General features: G+C 45.2%; 1 long non-coding RNA gene across 4 annotated transcripts in view; it reads right to left on the bottom strand.

Moving 5' to 3' along the window:
- Window positions 1–22,364, bottom strand: part of LOC124511709 (uncharacterized) — a 240,815-nt gene extending 218,451 nt beyond the window's left edge. For all 4 annotated transcript variants that reach the window (XR_006961956.1, XR_006961954.1, XR_006961955.1 and 1 more), the window contains exon 1: window positions 22,276–22,364. This is a non-coding gene — a long non-coding RNA (uncharacterized LOC124511709). The remainder of the gene's footprint in view (window positions 1–22,275) is intronic.
- Window positions 22,365–22,591: the final 227 nt, after the last annotated feature.

Here is a 22,591-nt window from a genome sequence, read left to right on the forward strand (position 1 = left end):
GTGGCCCTGCCCTTGCTACAATTCAGGGAAACCAGCCCATCCCACCTTCTTTCTTTCCTCCCTCCCCTCCTCTCTCCCTTCTTTCATAAACATTTATTGGCCCATCTGTCTACTTGCCATTCACCTTTCTAGGCCCCAGGCATAAAGTTGACTCAGACACAGTCCTATCCTCGCAGCTTACAGCACAGTGTTTTCTACCTAGCATGAATGACCTCTGGGCATCCCAGGCTTCTCGGGGCACAGGCCTGGACTCTCCTAGTTGTCCAGCTCATGCGATGCCCATCTGGTTCCAGTCTCAACTCCCACCCACATTCCCAAGACTCACCCGCATGCCCAGGCTGCTGCCCAACTAGTGAAGGGTCTGCCCTCTGCCACACACACACAAGAGTACTGTGTCTTAAGGCACAAGGAGAAGATTAAGTCTCCCAGGCGGGCTTCACTCACAGCAGGACTGAGGGTGCTCTCCGCTGTGACCTGGCAAAAGGCCCTCGGAGATGGACACCGTGGTCATGCACACCCAGTCGACACGCCCACCCGAGTGTTCAGGCTACTGCAATCGGCCGTCCACCTAGACGAGGTTCTTGTTTTTTTGGTTTTCTCCATTCCAAGTGTGGGAAGTAATTCAGGCCTTCAGACCCACAGTCTTAAAGGAAGCTTCTTGCATCGAGCTAATTAAAACAAGAGAAAGCTTTCTGCTGAAGATTTGTGAAGGGGGAGGTCCGCAAGGCTTTCGGTCAATGCTTTAGTATCACTGAATGAGAGTGCAGAGCAGCCTGGAAAGAACCTGAGGGAACAGCTATTTGCAAAGCCCTGTTCCACAGATGATCCAACCGAGGCTCGTGCCGCTAGAGAACCCACCCAAGTGCAGTAATCCAGGGCACCTGAGGCATCCCATGAGGGGCTCGGGGACCCGTGCTCCTGGCCCCCGTCCCGCTTCACCCAGAGAAGCCCTGCAAGTATGTTTCACGTGTCCGCTTCTGCATTAGAGTGGGCTTGAAATGAGGGTCTCCTTGCTTCAGGAGCAAAGAAGCAGACCAAAAAATATGCTGTGCCGTGATTTTTAGGACGTTAAATTAGATGACATTGAGAGGAAAAAAATACTATAAGCTCTAGTTACTCATATGTGTGCCAGTTAGGGGAAAGTTTACCGATGTCTGTAAGTTACCTTGAAACGTATTTTAAAAATATGACAAGTTAATGAATGGATGCTAAGATGACGAGATAGGGAGATTCTCAACAAAGCAAGTACAGTAAAACGTGAATGGTGGGGTCTAGGTGGTAGGTTTATGGGTATTCTCGGTAAATTCTTTCAATGTTTCCATATGAAAGTTTTTATAATAAAATGTGTGGGGCAAATTGACACCAGATGCATATGTTCCAATAAATGTTTTCTTACCTCTTAAAAGCTGTTAAAAAAAAAAAAAAAAGGAAATTATGCCTGTACCACCTTCCCACATGGCCAATCTTGTTACCCTGCGGAGAAGATGGAGAAAACTGATATGATCACTTTAGGAAAGTAAAATGCTACCTCAAATATTTTTCCTAGTCAATCATTTATTCATTAATTTTTGATGCCATAGCTATTTGAACTTCTGAAAAACTGCTGGGTCTAACTGCAGCCCCTCACATTTCTGGAGTGCAAATAAATGCTTTCACACACATTGCTTTGTTGAGCCTGACAATTCTGTAAGATGGTCACACAGCTAGATCTGAGAGTAGAACTCACATCTGGCTGCTGGGTTGGGAGACAATGACAAGGGGAGAAAAGCATAGGTCCCCTAGGGCACCTGTAAAGGTATTCAGATAGAAAGAAAGGCAGCGGTAGCACTGAAATCTGCATGCTGTTGGGATCGTCAAGTGTGGTGGCTACACATTGCACAATTGCTTCGTAACTTTGAAAATGTTACTCGATCTCTTCTTCTTCTTCTTTTTTTTTTTAATGTTTCTTTTTGGGAGAGATAGCGCAAGCAGGGGAGGGGCAGAGGCGGGGGTGGGGGGACAGAGAATCCGAAACAGGCTCCAGGCTCTGAGCTGTCAGCACAGAGCCGGACGTGGGGCTCCAACCCACGAACTGTGAGATCATGACCTGAGCCGAAGTTGGACGCTCAACCGACTGAGCCACACAAGCGCCCTGAAAGTATTACTCAATCTCTTAAGGATGGCCATTTTGCAGTGACTGATTTACTAACGTTCTCATCACTCGTCACCATTTTCTTCATTTCAAAATACGTTCTGTGCACCTATTTAAGCCCGGAAACTGTGGTGTGTGGGAACTTGCAGTTCTGCAATGTGCTCACCATAAACCCCTGTGGCATGAACCACGGAGATGCCAAGGACCTCTGTTTCTTCCCTGACAAAATGGGAGAAACCAAATTTACAGGAAGACACAGATTTCCTTGAATTTTAAAAGCAACGTGGGTTTTTGTGGCGATTTAATACCACAGTTACCTACGTGGAACTTCAGAGACTTCTAGGCTAGCATAATCGAAATTTTAAAACGTGTAATAGAAATCATACACCTATCCAAAATGCTAGTGGACAAATGAAAGCACTGCTATGCTTTTATCACATTATTCTCATGTTCAGCCAAGCTCGTGTGGGCTGTTATGAATGTCTCTAATTCATTAAAAAAACAAAAATCAAAGTAATCTCACATACATGCAATTTATTCTCCTGGCAAAATGCTTTAGACCCTGAAAGGAAGGTTGGAGAAAGGATGGATAACAAAAAAAGTCCTTTATGAGCTAAAAATCTTCTCAAAACTCTATTTTATGAGTATCACGCATACAAAGAATCAAAGAAACTGCGTGATGTAAATTCATCCAACCAGCAAGGGGCGAGCCAGTAGCAAACCCAGCATTTATTTGGGGATAGAACAATGTCAAAGATGCAAACGCACGTTAAGGCCGTTCATAATTCATTCACTTAAGCTCCACTTTTTTGATTAACAATCGGCCGGGCTTTGGGGTGAGAACTGGACACGTTGCTCACTCTCAGATTGTTTTGGTGGTAAGGACAGCTCTTCCAGTTGTGGCTTGCTTACAACTGCTCTGGCTTATAAAGTAATTGCTAGTCCTTCGAGAGTCAGACACTTCAAGAGGAGCACCCATTATTTCTCAGCAAAAGCAGAGAAGAACGGTTCATATGTCAGCAGAGCAGGAGGGTATTTTATGTGGAAAACAAGGAAGAAAATGCACCCTTCTGAGAAATCCTTCAGTGCCGTTGGCCATGCTCCACAACACAGAGTCTGGGAACGCGGGTGAACAGGTTCAGGATTGGGGAGGAACCCAGTTCAAATCCTCACTCTGCCACTAAACTTGGGCATGTGGCATAACCCCTTACTCTTCTTATCTGGACCATAGGGATAAATGAATGCATATAAAATATGCAGTTGTGCTTAGGACACAGCAAGGATTTGGCTAACGTTAACACCTATCACTAAAACATTGGCTAACTGGTAACTAGTTACAAGGAAACTGGTGTCTTTGGTTAGTCAGAAGTTACTCCTGCCATTCTCTTTTAGGGTAGGGTTTTAGATCCCTAGAAAACAAACCCATAATCTCAGAAGTGTTTGTTAAATAAGTTCCAGGGACTGTATCTTGAATTTGGTGGCTTTGGGGAGGAGTCACATCTTGACTAGCACCAGGACCGTGTAATGCTCACTCCCCTCCGGACACCTGAAGAGTCGACATAATTCCTTTACCCCACAAACCTTGGCCTAGTGTTGGTCATGTCCCAGTCTGTACTTTAGTCTGTGGGAGGATTTAAGCACAGTCTTTATTCTCCAGTCACATCGGCCCCGGGCTCAGTGAGGTTTTACATTTAAGTCACAGTTCCTTGGCTTGGAGTCCCCCATTCAGTTCAGATTCCAGGACCCTGAGCTTCCCACGCCTCCCCTGCAATGGGTTCCTGTTGGCTAAGACCTCCTGTGACCCCTTGACTTGTCACACTCTCCTTGTTATTGTCGAATGCAGGTGGTCAGCCTGTCTCCACTCACTCACTCACTCCAGTTCATGATCTGATTTCCCCCAGCACCACCATGTTTAGACAGCCCTGTGGTAGTTGCTGATCACAAATGTTGCACGCGGGCAGGGGGAGGGGGGGGTTGGGGTGGTGGCAGTAAGGCAGAGGGGCCACCAGGGCAACAGGGGTCAGGAAGATGCCTCCAGGACCCCGACCCTGGAATTCTGCTGACCAAGGACAAATGTGGATTTGCCTAATAGTGAGGTGGCCACACTCACGGAAGAAATTTGTCCATTCACCATGGGAGGTTGTTATGGAGTCTGTTATTTACTTCAGCACATTTAAAGGGAAGATGGTATGATGTTATGGATGTGCCGGCTAGTTCAAGCTTCACTCTAGGCTTGACCTAAAAAACAAGCCACACTCCAAGGGTCGTCTGCTTTTGCTACACCAGAACACACCAAAGCGGCCACCACAAGAGGGGCCATGATCCACGTCTTGGTCAATAACCGAGACTTTACTAACTAGCACAGTGAATATTGTAAATGGATTTTTAATTGGTAAAATAAAAGACTTTAAGTAGCATGATGACTATTTGAAATTCGTAAAAAGTTCAGAAATGTGGATTAAAATATTTAAAACATTTAAAGACACTTCCCACTCTTGCCGGAATGGAGTATAAAACTCTAATGAGGCCAGTAGCTTTGTCCTGAGGCTGATGCCCAAGGTCGTTCCCTAAACAGTCCTGTGTCAACAGCCATCAACTTAGAGGACTCTCCTTGTGTGATGTAGGCCGAGAGTCACAGGATCTGCCTCGGGATCTGGGAAAATTGCCTCTGGAGAACACAAGTCTTACCCACGGGCGGGACAGGAGCTGGAACGCAAATGTACAGAACAGCTCGCACCACTTCCCGGATCGTTTGCTAATAAATGCTTAGTGAATAAACAGCTACCTTTATTGTGGCCACAGGGCCAGGATGAGACACCGATGAGGCATTCCCTCACGTGTCACATTTAAAAGGGAGCCAAAACAAAGATTTGAATGCAGTAATTTTCTTAAATCTACGATAGACAAAATGTCAAATTTTCAGTAAAGGCAGGCTGTTGGTGTTTGTTTCACAACGTGGCATTATTGTGCAATGGGAACAGTTGTTTCCAATCAGCCCCCGGTTCTGGGCCTGCACCTGGGCCTCCCCCACTGCGCGGCTTATAGGGGTTCCCAGCGGCATGCACACAGATTGCACAACCCCGGCGGGCCTGATACACAGTCCTTTTTTAAAATCGTAGCGCTTTCATGAACTTTTGATGTTAACATCTCTAATATAATATAATGATATAAAATGTAATGTGTTTCTATGATATATACTTTATAATTAGTTAAGCAACATATAACATAATTAATATGCTGTATATTTATCTGATGTATAGATATATGTGAGTATGTAACATATTAATAACATAAATATGAACTTTTGAGAAAAAAGTTCCAGAAGTACCCATTTTTCCTTCTGCTTAGGCTCCAGCATGGCTGGGCACGGGGCTGTGTGGCAGAATTTTCCATGAGACTTGCTCTTCTCATATGCTAGTAGAGATGTTGCCTACGAGTTGGGCACGTCTGAGGAATCTGCACAGGGACACGTCTTCCTGGTGACCTATATGCTGTGTTTGCCTGCCTCCCCAGGGCACCCCGCCGTCCTACTATCAAGGTCACAGGGAGGACAAATTAATAGGTGTCCGGGTAACACAAAATTACAGCAAAAACAGAAGAACGCGTGTATGCTGTGTTTAATCTAGCATCTATCTGTTTAAATATCATCTTGGAGGAATAGTTGGAATTTTTAAAATTATAGAAAAGTAGAAACATTAAAAAATCATGCATCATCCTACTCCACACACATATAAAGCACAAAGCTCCCTAAGAGATGCTGAGGAGGGTCAGTCGAGAGAGTACCTCCAGTACAATGGAATCTTGTAACGTTTGGGGGAATTCTCGGTGGCATTTAAGATGCATCCTGATGGACAGATTGCCAGGACATATTGCTGGGGGAGAAAAGCAAGTTGCAGAATGATAAGCACAGTTGGATACTATTTATGTCATAGACACACCCACACACAAAACAACAAGCACCACCATATACTCTCTGTATGCGCATATACATGAATGTCAATGCAGAGGACAAGGGTGGGAAGAAGGCCCTTTGACGGAGAATGGTGGCAGTCTCTGGGGAGAGGTAGCAGGGTCCGGGAGTAGTCAAAGAGGACTTCCGTACATTGCTTTAATATTTGACAAGGAACCTGTATTCAAATGAATTACAAGAACAGCCTCCCAGGGAGATGGGGCAGCATTAATATTAAGTGGGGAAGGGGATGGCACACTTTGGCGGTAGACTAGAGTGCATAAAGGGGCTACTTTGGAGATGTTCCAAAGGGTAGATTAAGACCGGAAAGTAAAGAGTCTTCAATTCCAAGACGAGGAAATGGCACTTGATGGAGAACTCCACCATGGGATACGTTAGGTAGCAGTATATAACCTGGAATGGACGGGAACCAGTTAAGAAACGAGGACAGTGCCTAGTGAGCCTGGAAAAGGCAGGGCGAAGAAAAAGCAAGGAAATATATGAGAGGAATTTTAAATCTGCCTGATCTCATAAGGAGCAGGTGGACTGAAGGAGAGGAGGCTAAAAGAGAGGAATCAAAGATTGTAATCCATGTGACTGGTGCGATGCTGGTACCAGTTAAAAGAGGGTCAGGAATACAAAATTAAAAAAAAAAAAAAAGATTGGGGCGCCTGGGTGGCGCAGTCGGTTAAGCGTCCGACTTCAGCCAGGTCACGATCTCGCGGTCCGTGAGTTCGAGCCCCGCGTCGGGCTCTGGGCTGATGGCTCGGAGCCTGGAGCCTGTTTCCCATTCTGTGTCTCCCTCTCTCTCTGCCCCTCCCCCGTTCATGCTCTGTCTCTCTCTGTCCCAAAAATAAATAAACGTTGAAAAAAAAAAAAAAGATTGAGAAGGAAAAATACTACTGATCACAAAATTCTATCCCTCGGAAGTAAAAGTGAATAAATTCTGGGGCACCTGGGTGGCTCAATCAGTTGAGCATCTGACTTCAGCTCAGGTCATGATCTCACAGTTCATGAGTTCAAGCCCGAGCCCTGCAAGCCTGAGCCCTTCGTATCCTCTGTCCCCCTCTCTCTCTGCCCCTCCCCTGATCACACTCTCTCTCTCTCAAAAATAAATAAACATTAAAAGAAATGAATATTTTCTGGTGATTAAATGAGCTAACACACGGAGAGCACTAGGCCTAGTACATAGGTGGTGCTTAACAATCCTGTAATAATGGCAAATACAAATGGACAATTTTTATGTGTCAAGCACTGTTGAAAAGACTTTCATCTACTAAAACTTTTAATCTTCATGATAAGTTTATGTGGTAGGTATTATTACTATTCCCATTGTACAGAGTTATAACATTCACAGTTCCAGACAGGGGAAAATGGAATAAAAGAGCCAGTTTGTTAAATCAGACGAGGAAGGCACTTGGGAGCCATAGGGCTCAGCGCTAATTATGAAGTATCCAAGAGCTGTCAAAGGGAATGCTGGCCTGGGAATCTTAGATATTTAGAGAGAAGCAGTTACAGCCAGAGAACATTAGTGAGCAAAGAACCAAAGACACCACCTAGGTGAATGCTGTATTTTGGAGATGACCAAACCGGGGCTGGGGATCCCCGTCCAGTGCTCCGCCCCGGGCGACATCCTGGTTTAAGGTGATGGTCACAGAGGGTTGGGTAAGTCTCGTGAAGGCACTGGGCACAGAGCCTGGCACATCAGTTTACATCCGTCGACTGGAAGGAAAGAATACTGAGATACTTTTGCTAACCTATGCTATTCGCTGCCTCTTTTCTCCTTCTTACCGGGAAGCCTACTGGGCTGTGCAGCTGGGTCCCTGTGTCCTCAGCCATCCGGCCTGGGGGCAGCTCTTCAATTTCAAGCCCAGAGGTGCAGGTAATAGGGAGCTGAGCCTTCGAGCTTCTTTATTATGAGAGTAAGCATGGTAGCTCTCTCCTTAGAAGACCCACTCCTTCCTATTCTAGCAAACTTTGGAAAGCCATCTCCTAGGGGACAAATTGTTAGTTTAGAAGAAAACAGTATTTTTCAATCCATCATAAGGTGTAAATACTACACTTTGATAAAAACAGGTGAGAACGTCTGTGATCTTTTGCACTACAGTCTAACTAGAGCCATGGAACCAGAAGAATCATTTTTTGAGCCTTTGTATGTGGCCAATGCATTCACATTTCTTCTATGTAAGAAACAACTTTTTAAAAAATCTGTTTTAATGTTTGTTTATTTTCAGAGAGAGAGAGAAAGAGAGAGCACAAGCAGGGAGGGGTAGAGAGAGGGAGAGAGAATCCCAAGCAGGCTCTGACGCAGAGCCTGACGCAGAGCTCGAACCCACGAACCGCAAGGTCACGACCTAAGCCGATAGCAAGAGATGGACGCTCAACCGACAGAGCCACCCGGGCGCCCCCCCCAAACACCTTTTAAACTCATGGTCACTTAGCTGTTGCTTAAGGAGTTTAACTTATTTAATAGCACCTTAATAACCTCTGGGAATGCTTAAAGTATCAAGTTATAGATGACATTTGTGGGGCTCTCACCAGGTACCGAGCACTCCCTGGGTACTTTTCACAGATTAATTCCCTTCCCCCTCACGTGAACTGCTTCAGGCAAACCTTACTAACATCTCTGCTTCACAGGTCCAGAAATTGTGAGGCACACAGGCTCAGGCACTTGCTTAGAGTCACATGCCCCACAAGGGCGGACCCAGCAGCCAAGTCCAAGCCCCTGGCTCTCAAACCCAAGTTCTAAATTGCTATGTAATTTAGAATTTGGTTTTGCTATGATGCATTACTTTTAAAATAATCCTAATTGGTAGCCTTTTTTTTTTTTTTTACCATTATAAAATATAAATATCCACATACTGGATTTCCTTCTATTTTTTTTTTTTTAGTGTTTATTTTTTTGATATTTTTTTTGAGAGAGAGAGAAAGAGAGCACAAGCAGGGGAGGGGCAGAGAGAGAGGGAGACACAGAATCTGAAGTAGGCTCCAGGCTCTGAGCTGTCAGCACAGAGCCCGACGCAAGGCTCGAGCTCACCAATAGTGAGATCATGACCTGAGCCGAAGCTGGACACTCAACCGACTGAGCCATCCAGGCACCCCTGGATTTCCTTTCAAGCAAAAGATTTCTCTCGGCGGCATGAAGGAGAGGAGTTTCCCCCTAAGAAGCTCCCAGGCCTCTTGCAGGAGTGGGAGGCAGTCAGAGGGCCACCTCCCGCACCCCGCCCTGTGCTTCCTCCTACAGACATGGTGACTCACACCCGTAAGAGTGTGAAGAGCTCTAGCGCTTTCTAGTTTTGTAGATATTTTTAGCACTGTTTACATGTTTGCTTGGATATGTCCCTATTATCATTGCCCAAATTTTGAAAATAACAATCTTACCTTATTCATACTGATTGTTGTGGAATGATTAAAATGATGATTAAAATGATAATCAAGAAACCCACTACAGGGGTGCCTGGGTGGCTCAGTCGGTTGAGCGTCCGATCTCGGCTCGGGTCATATCTCACAGTGTGAGTTCGAGCCCCGCATCGGGCTCTGTGCTGAAGGCTCAGAGCCTGGAGCCTGCTTCGGATTCTGTGTCTCCCTCTCTCTCTGCCCCTCCCCTGCTCATGCTCTGCTCTCTCTCTCTCTCTTTTAAAAATAAAACATTTAAAAAAATAAAAAAATAAAAAAACCCACTAGAGGCTTACCATGTGCCAGGCCCTGTGCTAAGTGCTTAACAGGCATTGTGTCAGTTACGCCTCTCAACGATCATCTAGGGTATGAACTGTGACTGCCTCTTTGCTCAGTGAATGTTCGGTGCGTGCCAGGTGCCCTAAAAGTTCAGCTGATTGATATCCCATAGCTTCTAAAGGTGTTTTCCCAAAAAAATATTAGCGTCTCCTTGGGGAGAAACAAACACACCATGGGTTCCCAGAGGTTGAGAGGCCTGGGCGCAGGGCTGGGGTAGAAGGGGCTCCCGAAATGTTTAAAAAGTGAAAGCAAGTTACACAAAGCCACAAACGTCGTCAGCATATCCCCACCCACCAACACCAAAAGAGCTATGACCACAGGGCTTGGTTTGCCCAGGAGAGTGTCAACTTATGTCTCCCTTCCTAATGGAATATTAACGAGCCTCCTTTTACTCTCAGAGCCTTCGGTTTGGATGCTGTATTAACTGGTCACCCAACCACAAAGTCTCAGTGGGACTGACTAGCCACCTACCCTACCCACCCATCCGGTCTACCACCCCCCACCTCACCACCAATGGCCAAGGTGAATGCGACACTGTGACTTGGGACAACTTTGTATTCAATGAAGAATGGGGGAAAACCAAAATGATCTCCAGACAAAGGGTCCCAGTGGGACAGAAAAGGGAAGGGTAGGGGAGCCAAACAACAGAGGAAAAAATAGACTGCACTTGCTATGGTCTGAATGTTTATGTCCCCCCATAATTCATATGCTAAAATCCTAACCCCAAAAATGATGGTATTAGGAGATGGGGCCTTTGGGAGGTGTTCAGGTCATAAGGGCAGAGCCCTCATGTATGGGATTAGTGCTTTTATAAAAGAGGCCCCAAAACTTCCTTGCCCCTTCTACCCTATGTGGATGCAGCAAAACAAACAAACAAACAAACAAACAAACCAGCCATCTATGAACCAGAAAGAGGGCCCCCTCCCCAACTACGCTGGCACCTGGATCTCAGACTTCCAGGCTGCAGGACACTGAAAAATAAATTTCTGTTGTTTATAAGCCACCCAGTCTGTGATATTTTGTGATAGCAGCCCAAATGGACTGCGACAGCTCTGAAGAAAAACAGAAGCAAAGCGTAAGACGGTGCTTATGGATTTATATAAAATTATGTATGTAAGAGTGCAGAAAGGATAAAGTTCTGGTTGGGGATTTGATGGTGCCAGTGTTTTGTTAGAGTATCTTGTCCACTACAGCATCCCTACCACTTAGTGTAATGCCTACAGTACAAATATTTCTGGGGGGAGAAAGCAAGGAAGCAAAGTAAGAAACCAGGTTGGTTTCTAGTCCTAAATACTCTACTCGCTAGCCGCGCAGCTCCGACAGCAGCTGAGGGAACGCAAGGTCGTCTTCAACAGTCTCTGACACTCAGGCAATGATGAGGGCAAGCCTGAGCGAAAAGTCTGCCCTGATAACCCTAGACAGGTGACCCCCACAGTGCTGAAGCAGCAGTCTGCCTGGAAGTGCCTGTGTTTGACCTTTAAGCTTTTGCAATTCACAAATTGGACACACACGCACCCAAAGGCAAAAGCAGGGGCGCCTGGCTGGCTCAGTCGGAAGGCCAGGCCACTCTTGGTCTTAGGGTCATGAGTTCGAGCCCCACGTTGGGTGTAGAGATTACTTAAATATTTTTCAAAAAAGGCAAAAAAAAAACCCATCAGTTTTTTAAAATGTGTATACTTTTCAATTTCATACTTTTAAAGATGTGAGTGCCATCCCTCATACTTTTTAATATTTAGGTCTATAAGCATATTCTTTTTTAATTTTTATTTCTAACTTTTATTTTATTTTTTGTATAAATACAGTTGATTTTATTTTATTATTTTTTATTTGAGAGAGAGAGAGAGAGAGAGAGAGAGAATGTCAAACAGGTTCATGCTCAGCATGGAGCCCAACACGGGGCTTGATTCAATGACCCTGGGATCATGACCTGAGCCAAAAATCGAGTCAGATGCTCAACCAACTGAACCACCCAGATGCCCCAACATATTCTCTTCTTAAAAAAACAAAATCAGGTCAGGGCGCCTGGGTGGCTTGGTCGGTTGGGCGTCGGACTTCAGGTCGGACTCAGGTCAGACTCAGGTCATGAACTCATGGCTCGTGAGTTCGAGCCCCACATGCGGCTCTCTGCTGACAGCTCAGAGCCTGGAACCTGATTCGGATTCTGTGTCTCCCTCTCTCTCTCTCTCTGCCCCTCCCTCGTGCTCTGTCTCGCTCTCAAAAATAAATTAAAAAACATTAAAAAAAAAAAAGAAAAAAATCAGGTCAGACATTTATATTATTCTACAAAAGCAGAATTTATATGATTTTGCTTTTGAAACTTTCATTCTCATTTAACAGATCACAGATATCTCTCCAGGTTTGATCACAGAAGGCCACTGTATCAGTCAGCTATTATCACAGTAAGCATATGTAACAAATCACCCCAAAATGCAATGGTTTTCAACAACTCTCTTTTCTCTCCTCTTTTCCTTTTTACTCACACTGAAGGTTTCAGTCAACCAGACTTGTCTGGGCTCTGAACTTCAGGTTGGGTCCAGCCCTGTTCCATGCATCCGTTATGATCCTTGGACCAAACAATCAGCAGGTCCCATCCTTACAGTGATGGCAGAAATTCAAGAGGCGTGAATGAAAACACGTAATGCCTCTGAAGGTCTAGGCTCGATTCAGAGTCACTTCTGTCCACATTTCATTGGCCAAAGCAAATTATGCAGCGAAGTTCAGAATTGGTTGGGGGTGGGGGGGGTGGCGGGAATATACTCTGGCTCTCCCAGGAGAAACTGCAAAGTCATTGACAAAGGGTGGGGAGCCTGGGAGGGGTGCAGCACCGGATGGAGGCAGTATGTAGGGTGTATCATTCTGTGTTTTACCATTCCCCCACTGATAACAGTTAGGTCGATTCCAACTAACAATCATGCAGTACACGTTCTCCCCAGCCTCTCATTTAATCCTCACAACAGCCCTGAAGAGTAGTTACTATTAACCCTATTTCCGAGGGAGGAGGAAACTGGACCTTAGGACAAAGGGTTAGTCATTCTTTTAGAGAGGAATCCAGGTGGCTCTCAAATACAAACCTTCTCACTGCAGCCCGTTAAAGATCCTTTCTGGGATTTGATGCTTGATCAAATTTGTCTCCTCCAAGGAGCTGTGAAGAAGATGCAACTTGTCTTATTTCCCTTTTGTCTGGGCTTCCATGAAGCTGGCAGCCAAATTTAAGTCTCAATCAAGGCAAATTACATACAATTAGCATATCCATAGACTCATTTTCTTTGGTCTTAATTTTCCATTTTGATTTCATTCAACCTTATTGTAATGTACTTTTTGTGCAGGCTTCCTTAGATTTTTAAAATAAATAATCAAGGTGTAATTAATTTGAATTATATGAGTGTTAGAATTCTAGGCACCGAGGAGTCTTGGGTTCAGATGGATGGATGGTGAGTACCCTGGACTCTGTCTTCCATACTCTATGACTTTCTGGAACCTGGCTTCTGTGTGTTCACTGGTCACACTCACTGTCACAGAGGACAGGGAAGGATAAACAGCACAGTCTCAAATGGGTCCACTTGACTAGTTAACAGCAACTTAATCTGGTAGCAACTGAACAGAGGTAGAAAATTTAACAGAGGGTGTTCCTCCCCACTTCCCAATACCAGAGAAAATACGGGGTTGTTTTAGTGTCCTAGACAAGCACAGCATGTGGCCCTTGTCAGGTACTTGATAAATGCATAATGATATACAGTTACATATTTATCAAAAAGAAGTAAATATAACCAATGGCCAAAATGCAACACTATTTTTAAATTTTTAGTGTTACATTTTAGACTTCTGCCTTTTCAAGAGTAGTAGAAATTTATAGTCAACCTCCTGCCCCGTGTCTGAACAGCATCCTTCTGTATGATCACCTACCCTTCCTGTCAATGATCCTCATTACAGGGTCTCGCCTCCCGCCTCGTCAGAGTAACGAGTCGAGAGTAAATACCTGAAGATGATTTGCTCACTATTTGTAAAGTTAATCCGGCCATTTTACAGCAGTCACCAACCCTATAGCCCAAACTTTCAAAGGTGTTTTTTTAGCAGCACCCATCGGTATGCTATCACCAAGTGTCACCAAAAGGTGACACGTTAGAAGCTCTTTTATGATATGGTAAAGTGAAAAGGGAAAGGACTGATCCTGGCTGATAGTGTGGACGGATTTATGGCTTGTATTTCTATCCATCAGATGTGGAACATATTTTTAGCGAGACACATCAAACTTACTTCTTCTCCAAAGGGTCTAACTCTATTGGTGAGAGAGAGATGGGAACTCTTTTGCTCCACCAGTGTTAACAACAATAACTATAACAACAGTAACAATAACAACAATAATGACTTCTTCCCTTGCTTCGTGCCAAGGGAAGAAAAGACAGTAAAAGGTGTGATAGGGAGCATGGTTAGAGACCTCTGTTTAAAAGGACAAGATGAACTAAACACCTTAAGGCTTCTCATCCACTCCACTGGACTCAATTTCTTTCATCAGCCCCTTTTGCTTCCTCATAAATTTGTCTTAGGACATAAGGTTTTACAAAAGCCAGTAGAGAAAAGGTGTGGAAAGGAAGAACCCGAAGAGGACTCAGTGGTTTGGGAATATACTGCTGACCTGTACTTTCTCCTGGTCAGTCATAGCAGTCAAAAATCTTGAGATTCCTCACCTTTGCTCATCTCCGAGCCTGTCAGCACTTTTGCCAAATAATGTTCAAGACAATAACTGTAGACCCCTTTAAGGTCAACCTGTTCCTCAATGTCACTTTTTCTTTTTTGACATTCAACAGCAGTCTAGAAGAAAATAATATATTGGCATCAAGAAGAGGAGGTCCAAACGTATTCCTAGTTAACTGTAATATCTGCATATCAAATAACACCCTGAAAGTGTTGTTGCTCTGTCCTGAATTCAGGAGTTGTCTGGCTGCCAACGGTGGGAAAGAAGAGGGGCAAGGACATTATAGGAAATTCCTTCTGCTATCTCCCGCTCCCCTCTAGACCCTCCCCAATTCTCCTCAACTGAGACCGAACACAAGCTCTTTGGAATGCAGACCCAACAGTCCCACAAGTGCAGATTGTGGGGAGGGGGTGTTGAAGAAACCAAGCCCTAACTCTTGTACTTTGTGTCCCAAGACCTGTGACGCCCACTCCTTCCCCCACCACCATGGCCCCCACCACAGTCCACACTCATGAGCCATTCTTCCCCACAGATGCCCATGTTGGGGGCTCACATTGAAAACTTAATCCCATGATTTTAGCCAGCAATTCCATCAAATGCAAGCTATCCGCATGTATGGGCAATGAAAAAATGGCACGGAAACAGCTCTTAGCAAAACATAATTGCACGTGAGTGGAAAGACCCGGATCCAAAATCGGGGGGTCTACCCCTGACCACTTAAAGAAGTGTGACTTTGGGCCAGCCTCCTAACTTCACGGAATCCAGTTCCCCGAGTTTAAATGAGGTTATGTAAACAACAGTGTTCTGTACATTTAAGCTTCCGCGAAATTAAAGAGATTTATACAAAGAAACGCCAGTTAAAGAACCAGGTCATCGGGCCTGTGTCCCCATGATACAAGTGCTGTTTTTGCTGTTTTTCATTTCGGTCACACTGGTTGAGACATTCGACGCTTAATAAATGTCTCCGTCTTTGCATTCAGTTGCCCCCATGTAGTGGGTGCCTTGCCTTAGACCAAACCATGGGAACGTTTTGATGCTGACTCTGACTTGTGGGTACCCAGGCACATGTGCCCTCAGAGGGGAAGAAAAGCGAATGATTACTTTTTTGGATAAAACCATTTAAAATATGCAAAGTTATGATAAGGCACCGACTCTCCCAAGAGCCCGGCATCCTTAAAAGACACCCTGCAAGCTCAGTTCATCTGTTTTCAAGCTCAGTTCCATTTGAGTCACATTAATAAGGGTAAAATTCCTCACAAGCACCTTGTCTGTGAGAAAACAAGTGTCATGCTGTCCCCTGATCTGACTGTAAATCCCTGCCGCTTCTGCTTCTCCAATTAAAGGCATTTTTAGAAAAAGAATACAATTCTTTTAGAGGCACTGAAAACACACATCTGAGCTGAGACTACCCAACCCCGATTGGGGGGAGGAGAGAGAGAGGGATAGAAAGTACTCTTAATGAGGAGAATCTCGGCTTTTGGGCCAGAGGGCAGGCGGCCTAAGGGCAGGTGCGTATGGGGGGGAGGGGGTGACGGGTGCCCCTGACTACCTGAAGCTTAGACAAAACCAGGAAAGGGGGTTGGGAAGCAGGAAGCCCCCCTAGTGGTAGTCAGGAGCTTTTCCTACCTGTTAAAGTGGAGGGGCAAGGCACAGGCAGGTATTACGGAATGGTGGAAGATAAACACCTGATACTTGGGCTAAACCTTTTGTTGCACTTTTTCTTAGTGTATTTATTTTTGAGAGAGAGAGAGAGAGAGAGAGACCGAGCAGGGAAGGGGCAGAGAGAGAGGGAGACACAGAATCCGAAGCAGGCTCCAGGCTCTGAGCTGTCGGCACAGAGCCGCATGTGGGGCTCGAACTCACGAACTGTGAGATCACAACCTGAGCCAAAGTCAGATGCTCGAGGGACTGAACCACCCAGGCGCCCCCTTTTTGTTGCATTTTAGTCTCTTACTCTCCATCCTCCATGAAAAAGCATTCTGAAGGTTTTTGGCTATTTGAGCAATATCCGCCTGGCGAGTTAGCTAAATTTGACGGCAAAGTGCAAATAAAGAGAAGCTCCAGGGGGTAGGAAACCAGGCAGGAGGCTGAGCAAAGAGTTCAGGGAGAGCCTGACGAGGGCCTGAACCAAAGGAGTGGCAGGCACATTGCCCTAACATGGACTATCAGTCCTGATTCTCAAGCCAGTGCACGAGGTGACAGAGACAAATGTCCCTGAGCACTGGCGTCCCACCCCGCCGGGGTCTCGCATAGGAGGCTCCTGAGAGCCTGTCAGAATATGCCACTTTCTGTATGTTTTATTCATAGGCCATCAGTTATCTTCTAAAAAATTAAAACACGACTCACAACAGTTTTAACGTTGAATTCATACAATTTTCATGAAATCAAGATTCATGTTAATGAAAACTGACTAGAACTTACTACTGATCCCAGTGATCACCTTAATAATAGGTGAGTCTCTTGAAGTGAAAAAGGGTGGTGGTTTGTAAATAAACCTGTGAGCTAGTGGGCATTTACAATAATTATTAAACATAGTAATATAATTAATATTAATACTTTAATTGAAATATGTGTAACGTACATATGAGGTGAGCTGCAAGGAGGTTTACAGGAGGCTCATTTCTAATTCTAAATTTCAAAATTTGGAAAACAAGTAAGTTACCCAAAAAGCAAGGATTAGTTGAGTAAACTGTAATGTTTCCATACGGTGGAATACTTTTTAAGAATTAAAAATGATGTCATAGAAATATACTTATTTAAATGAAAAGACATTCTAGGTGACATTTCAGGTGACAAAGATCAAAGCACAAAACAGTATGACTATCAGCTCGCTGTTGCTTAAGAGGAAAGGACGTACATAGAAAAAAAAATCTAGAAGGATATATACCAAAAAGTTAAGGAGGGTTTTAGCAAGTGTAATAATTATAGCAAGTATAGCATGAATAATTATTCTTTTCTTTTGTTTGCTCCCCAGTATTTTCTATTGTTGCTTTTTTTCTACAGTGAACATGCGTTACATATATAGTAACAGAGTTACTTTTTGCAGGGCTGCATGTGGTACAGGAAACATGAATGTGACCTTCCGGGAATAAGGTGAAGAGCAGCTGAAGGACAGGCAGGGGCAAGGGGAGTGGCCCAGTTGGAGTCTGGGTCCCCCCAAAAGATAGAGAACCGGGACACATGTAGCAAAGGCCCGAGAGCACAGACTTTGGATCCCAGTTCAGCCACTTGTGAGGCTGGACAAGTTACTTCATCTTTTTTTAGATTCCTCATCTGCAAAACAGGTGAAAAATAATACCATTTGTCGCTCCAACTGTGTTGTTGGAAATCCAAAAAGTTGATAACAGTATGTGTAAAGTTTCTCAGCTTCCAATAAAGTCTGGCACAGGATAAGCCTTATGTGTGCTCGCTTATCTGAAAGGTATTTCCTCTGAACGATTCCTAAGACGAATAGGTGAAAAAAAACCCACTTTCTTATCCCACCCCCTTAGGGCTGAGTCAGCTGGGTAGAGAGAAGGCTGGTGCTGTGTTCTTTTCGAACACGGTTCATCATCTTAATTTCTTTTAAAAAACCAATTCACTTCCTTTCCTCCTCCCCGTAAAAGCTCTTTGGGAAGTTTTGCCTTATTGCTAATGGTTTTCTTTATAACTGGATGATCAATTCAGCTGAGATTAATTGAGCATGAAGCTGGCAGCATCTGCGAAGCCATTTATCAGGGAGAAGGAGCCGGATCCCGCCAGAGCCCAGGAGCTGTCATTCTCTGCGCTCCCGTTCCAGCAGCCTCAGGCACACCTGAGCCTCAGGTGGCCAGCAACACGTTCACTGAGTACGTGAGCAGTAAGGGGAGAGGCCTCCTGCACTCCCCCCTCCCCAGCAGAAAGGCTGTGTGTCTGCAAGTGATCCTCGCAAGCCCCAAAGGCTGAATTTATTCCAATGTCAAGCCAGCATATTTTGCTCTAACACTGTTTACTGAAAAAAAAAATTAATTTAATTTAAGACAGATATGATCTGGATCCTACCCAATGGAGTTCCACTGATGAAGTACTAAAAGAAGGGGCACCTGGGTGGCTCAGCGGGCTGAGCGTTGGACTTCGGATCGGGTCATGATCTCGCGGTCCGTGAGTTCGAGCCCCGCGTCGGGCTCGGTGCCGACAGCTCAGAGCCTGGAGCCTGCTTCCGATTCTGTGTCTCCCTCTCTCTCTGACCCTCCCCCGTTCATGCTCTGTCTCTCTCTGCCTCAAAAGTAAAATAAAACATTAAAAAAAAAATGAAGTACCAAAAGTATACATCTCAGGAGGCTATATCCAGCATGGGCTCTGCAATACCACATTAGCAGAGTTTTGGTCTTTGCTTACGAGTAACCATGGCAACCACTGGCATGCGTCGTATAGATGATGATGATGATGATGACTGACATTTCTAGGACTTATGTGCCAGACAATCTTGTAAGCACTCCATAGCCACTATCTCATTTATTCCTCTCAGCCTAGGAAGTATGGGTTCTGCTACTTCCCAGTTTTACAGATGAGGGAACCAAGCACACAAGGTCAAGTAGCTTGCCCGCAGTTACACAGCAAGTCAGTGGCAAAGCTGGATTTCAACTTGGCAGTGTGGTTCCCAGCCCGTGTGCCAGCTAACCTTTCTGTTATGCTGCCTCACATGTGTGTGTGGGGACATACTTTTCACAAACACACACACACACACACCAGCTAACTGTCCCTTTCAGCACCTATGCAAATCCAGGGATGCAGGACGTTCTGCAGCTGGCTAACATTAGCTTTTAAGAGCTCTGAAGCCAAGGTTGTTCCTAATCAGTTATCCAGGCCCGGGCGTCATATCCTTTACCCACCCATTTTTTTAGGCACAAATCACCAAGGAGATACTCTCCCCACCCAAGACTTGCTCTTCATTTCTTTCCGCCCAGGGGGAGTTCAATTCACGAGTGAGTGTGTGTGTGTTTTAATTGTTCAACGTTCACAGGTACCCATAATATTCCAGATACTGTACCCCACTGTAATGATTAATGTTATGTGTCAACTTGGCTGGACCACTGTACCCAGATATTTAATCAAACACTATTCAAGATATCTCTGTGAGAGTATTTTTAGATGAGATGTAAATCTAAATCAGTGGTCTTTGAGTAAAGGAAATTGTCCTCCACAATGTGGGTGGGCCTTATCTAGTCAGTTGAAGGCTTCAATGCAACAAATGACTGATCTCTCCTGAGCAAGAGGGGATTCTGCCAGCCGATGGCCCTCAGACTTGAACTGCAGCATTAGTCTGGGATGCTGTAACAAAATACCACAGACTGGGGGACTTGCCAACAACAAATCCATTTCTCACAGTTCTAGAGGCTGGAAGTCCAAGATCAAGGTGCCAGCATGGTTCGGTGAGGGCCCTCTTCCTGGCTATAGACTTTTCATCCCACGGAAGGGGTAAGAAGTCTCTTGGCCTCTTGCATAAGGACAGTGAGCCCATTCACGATGGCTCTGCCTCCTAACACCATCCCATTGGAAATTAGGATTTTGACATATGAATTTGGGAGAGACGCAGACATTCAAACCACAATACTGGGTCTTCAGCCTGTGACCCACCCCGCAAATTTTGGACTTGTCTGCCTCCATAATTGCGTGAGCCGATCCTTAAAGTCAATTTCCTCCTATATGTATACATATCCTGTTGATTCTGTTTCTCTGGAGAAGCCTGACTAATGCACTCACCCTCACTCAGATGTGCTCAGAGCACACACTCTCATTTAGCAGCACAGGGAGTAGGAGGGGGTTCTGCTTTGAGAAGGAGGCGGAGCTAAGTGACCTTTCAAGTTTTTACAGAGCTAAAAACCTAAGACTTGGTTATTCCAGTACTTGGTACTTCCCTTAGTGCAGATTCTAACCTCAAGGAAAACACCTTGCACTCATGTGACCAAATACCAAAATAGAACAGAATGAGGGCTCTTGTCCCAACATTTAAAGGGACAGGCATGTGAAGCAGAAGGTTTCACACAAGAAAGAAACCAAGTCTATGACCCAGATCCTGCCACTAGCCTTTTAAACTCTGAATCACAGAATTCACAAAGGGAGGGGGATTCTTGTCCCTCCCCCACTGCATGCTTTTTCCTAAGCAAAAAAAAAACAAGAAAAAAAAAAAAAACAAACAATGACCAAAGGAAATCCTTTGTGGGAGACTTCCTCCCATTCCATAGCTACCATTCAAGGAAAAAAAAAAAAGTTCACGGAACTGGGCCACCCCTCCTGGCAAAAGTCAGGCATTGAACTTGACCAGGGGTCATTTTGCGCTTTCTACCGAAGCTATTTTGCAACTGGCCATGGTCACCATCACTGAGCTTCCTAGTGGAGGACGTGTTCAAAGATAGGGTGCCCACCTAAACGTCTCTGACTTAAAGACCATTTTCTGTGCTAGCTCCCCCTGAAAGGGATCTGTCACCCAAGGGGACACCAAAACGGCAACCATAGTCCTAACCAGACGTCGCTATGAGAAAGCACACAAATATGGCCCTGGGAGTTGATGACACCTCTCGCCTTCCCACGACATAATTAACAGGATAGATTCTTAAATATCAGTCTTCAGCACAACGCTAACTGGGAGTCTATTTCCCTTGACTTCATTCGGGATGTTGGGTTACATCAACCCCAAATTCCCAACCAATTTCTTAAAATGTAACTAAGACAGTATAAAACGCCTATGTGTCCACATAGTTAGGATATACACGTTAAGACGCTCTCAGCATTGCTTTCTGATCACCGAAAAATTGCTGTGTTCATAGCAAAGAGTTGCTTGATATGCTATGGTCTCTCTCTTAGCTCTAACAACCATGGTACACACACCCCATGCTGACACTCCATGGGCCTTTAAAGGACTTCTGACTTTCCAGGAATTGCTTTTAGACTATCATTCAAAACTGTGCCTGCAAATCATTCAGTTTAAATGTTGTGTGGAGTTTGGAGGTCATATACGTATGTGTTTTTCTAGATAATCATTGACCAAAAAGACACTGTATTAAGAGACACATACATTCTATGAAATTGGGCTTTAGTAATTCAGTGGCAGTCTATCGAGGAAATGTTCCCTGGGGAGACGTTGTGGAGGATACTGCTATCATTTATTTGTTTGTCCTATTTATTATCTGTCTCCCTTCACTGAACTGTAAGCACACAAGAGTAGAGATTTATTTCTGTTTTGCTGCTATGTCACCAGTGCCTAGAAAGGACCTGACTCACAGGAGGTGTGCAGAGCATTTTGGGTAAGTTAGCAACTGTCAGAGGCTGAGGGGAGATGGGTGGATTACTAAAATCCCCATCATTTAACAGGGAGAGACTGTGAAAATAGCCCTACACCAGGAGCCGGGAGAGCCGAGTTTTGAGTCCCGGACTGGCCACTCAGTTACTCAGTGAGGGACCTTGAGCCTCATTTTCCTCTCTGGGCACTGGATTCTCAACCCAGCCCCCATCTCCTTCCTGGGGCTCCCCTGTCTGATTCTGTGGGGATAAGCCTATCCAGCTCTCTAACAGGGCGGGGGATGGGGGAGGCGGGGGGGGGGGGAGGGGGAGGAGAGGGAAGGCAGCCCCAGTCACTGCTGGGAGGAAATTGGGGGCGGGCAGCAGAAGCCGAAAGAAAGCACAGAATTTGGCTTAGAAATCTAGTGAGGAATCGCCTTGCCCTCCCTCGGGGCGCTCCCTTCTTGTTACATCACCTTATACATCGCATTGCGGTGATGCTCAAAAACAAAAAGACCATTTCGGAAGTACCTTGCCTTGTTCCAGGGGGCAATCCGCATTCCCTCTCACAGCAATCCCGGCCTACAGAAAAACAGGCGGTTGGGCTTTCCAGCAAAGAGCTCCGAAGCTGTGGTTTCCCCCTGAGGTGTCACCTACCCTTTGATGCAGAGTGCCAGTAGGTGTGTCCCCACCTCTATTCCTGTCAGAGGCCCCACAGAGTAAGTACAGTCGAGATCACAGAGATCAACAAGGGCTGTGTGGCTTCCGGGGCAGGGAGAGAGCAAGCAGAGCAGAGAGGAGGAGCCCGCACCCCATTCAGGACAGAGGAGGACACTGGGGGACGCGC

This window comes from Lynx rufus, unplaced genomic scaffold (assembly GCF_022079265.1).
Source record: "Lynx rufus isolate CCGP_SWC_20201006 ecotype Redwood Valley unplaced genomic scaffold, mLynRuf1.p SCAF_1, whole genome shotgun sequence".
NCBI lineage: Eukaryota > Metazoa > Chordata > Mammalia > Carnivora > Felidae > Lynx > Lynx rufus.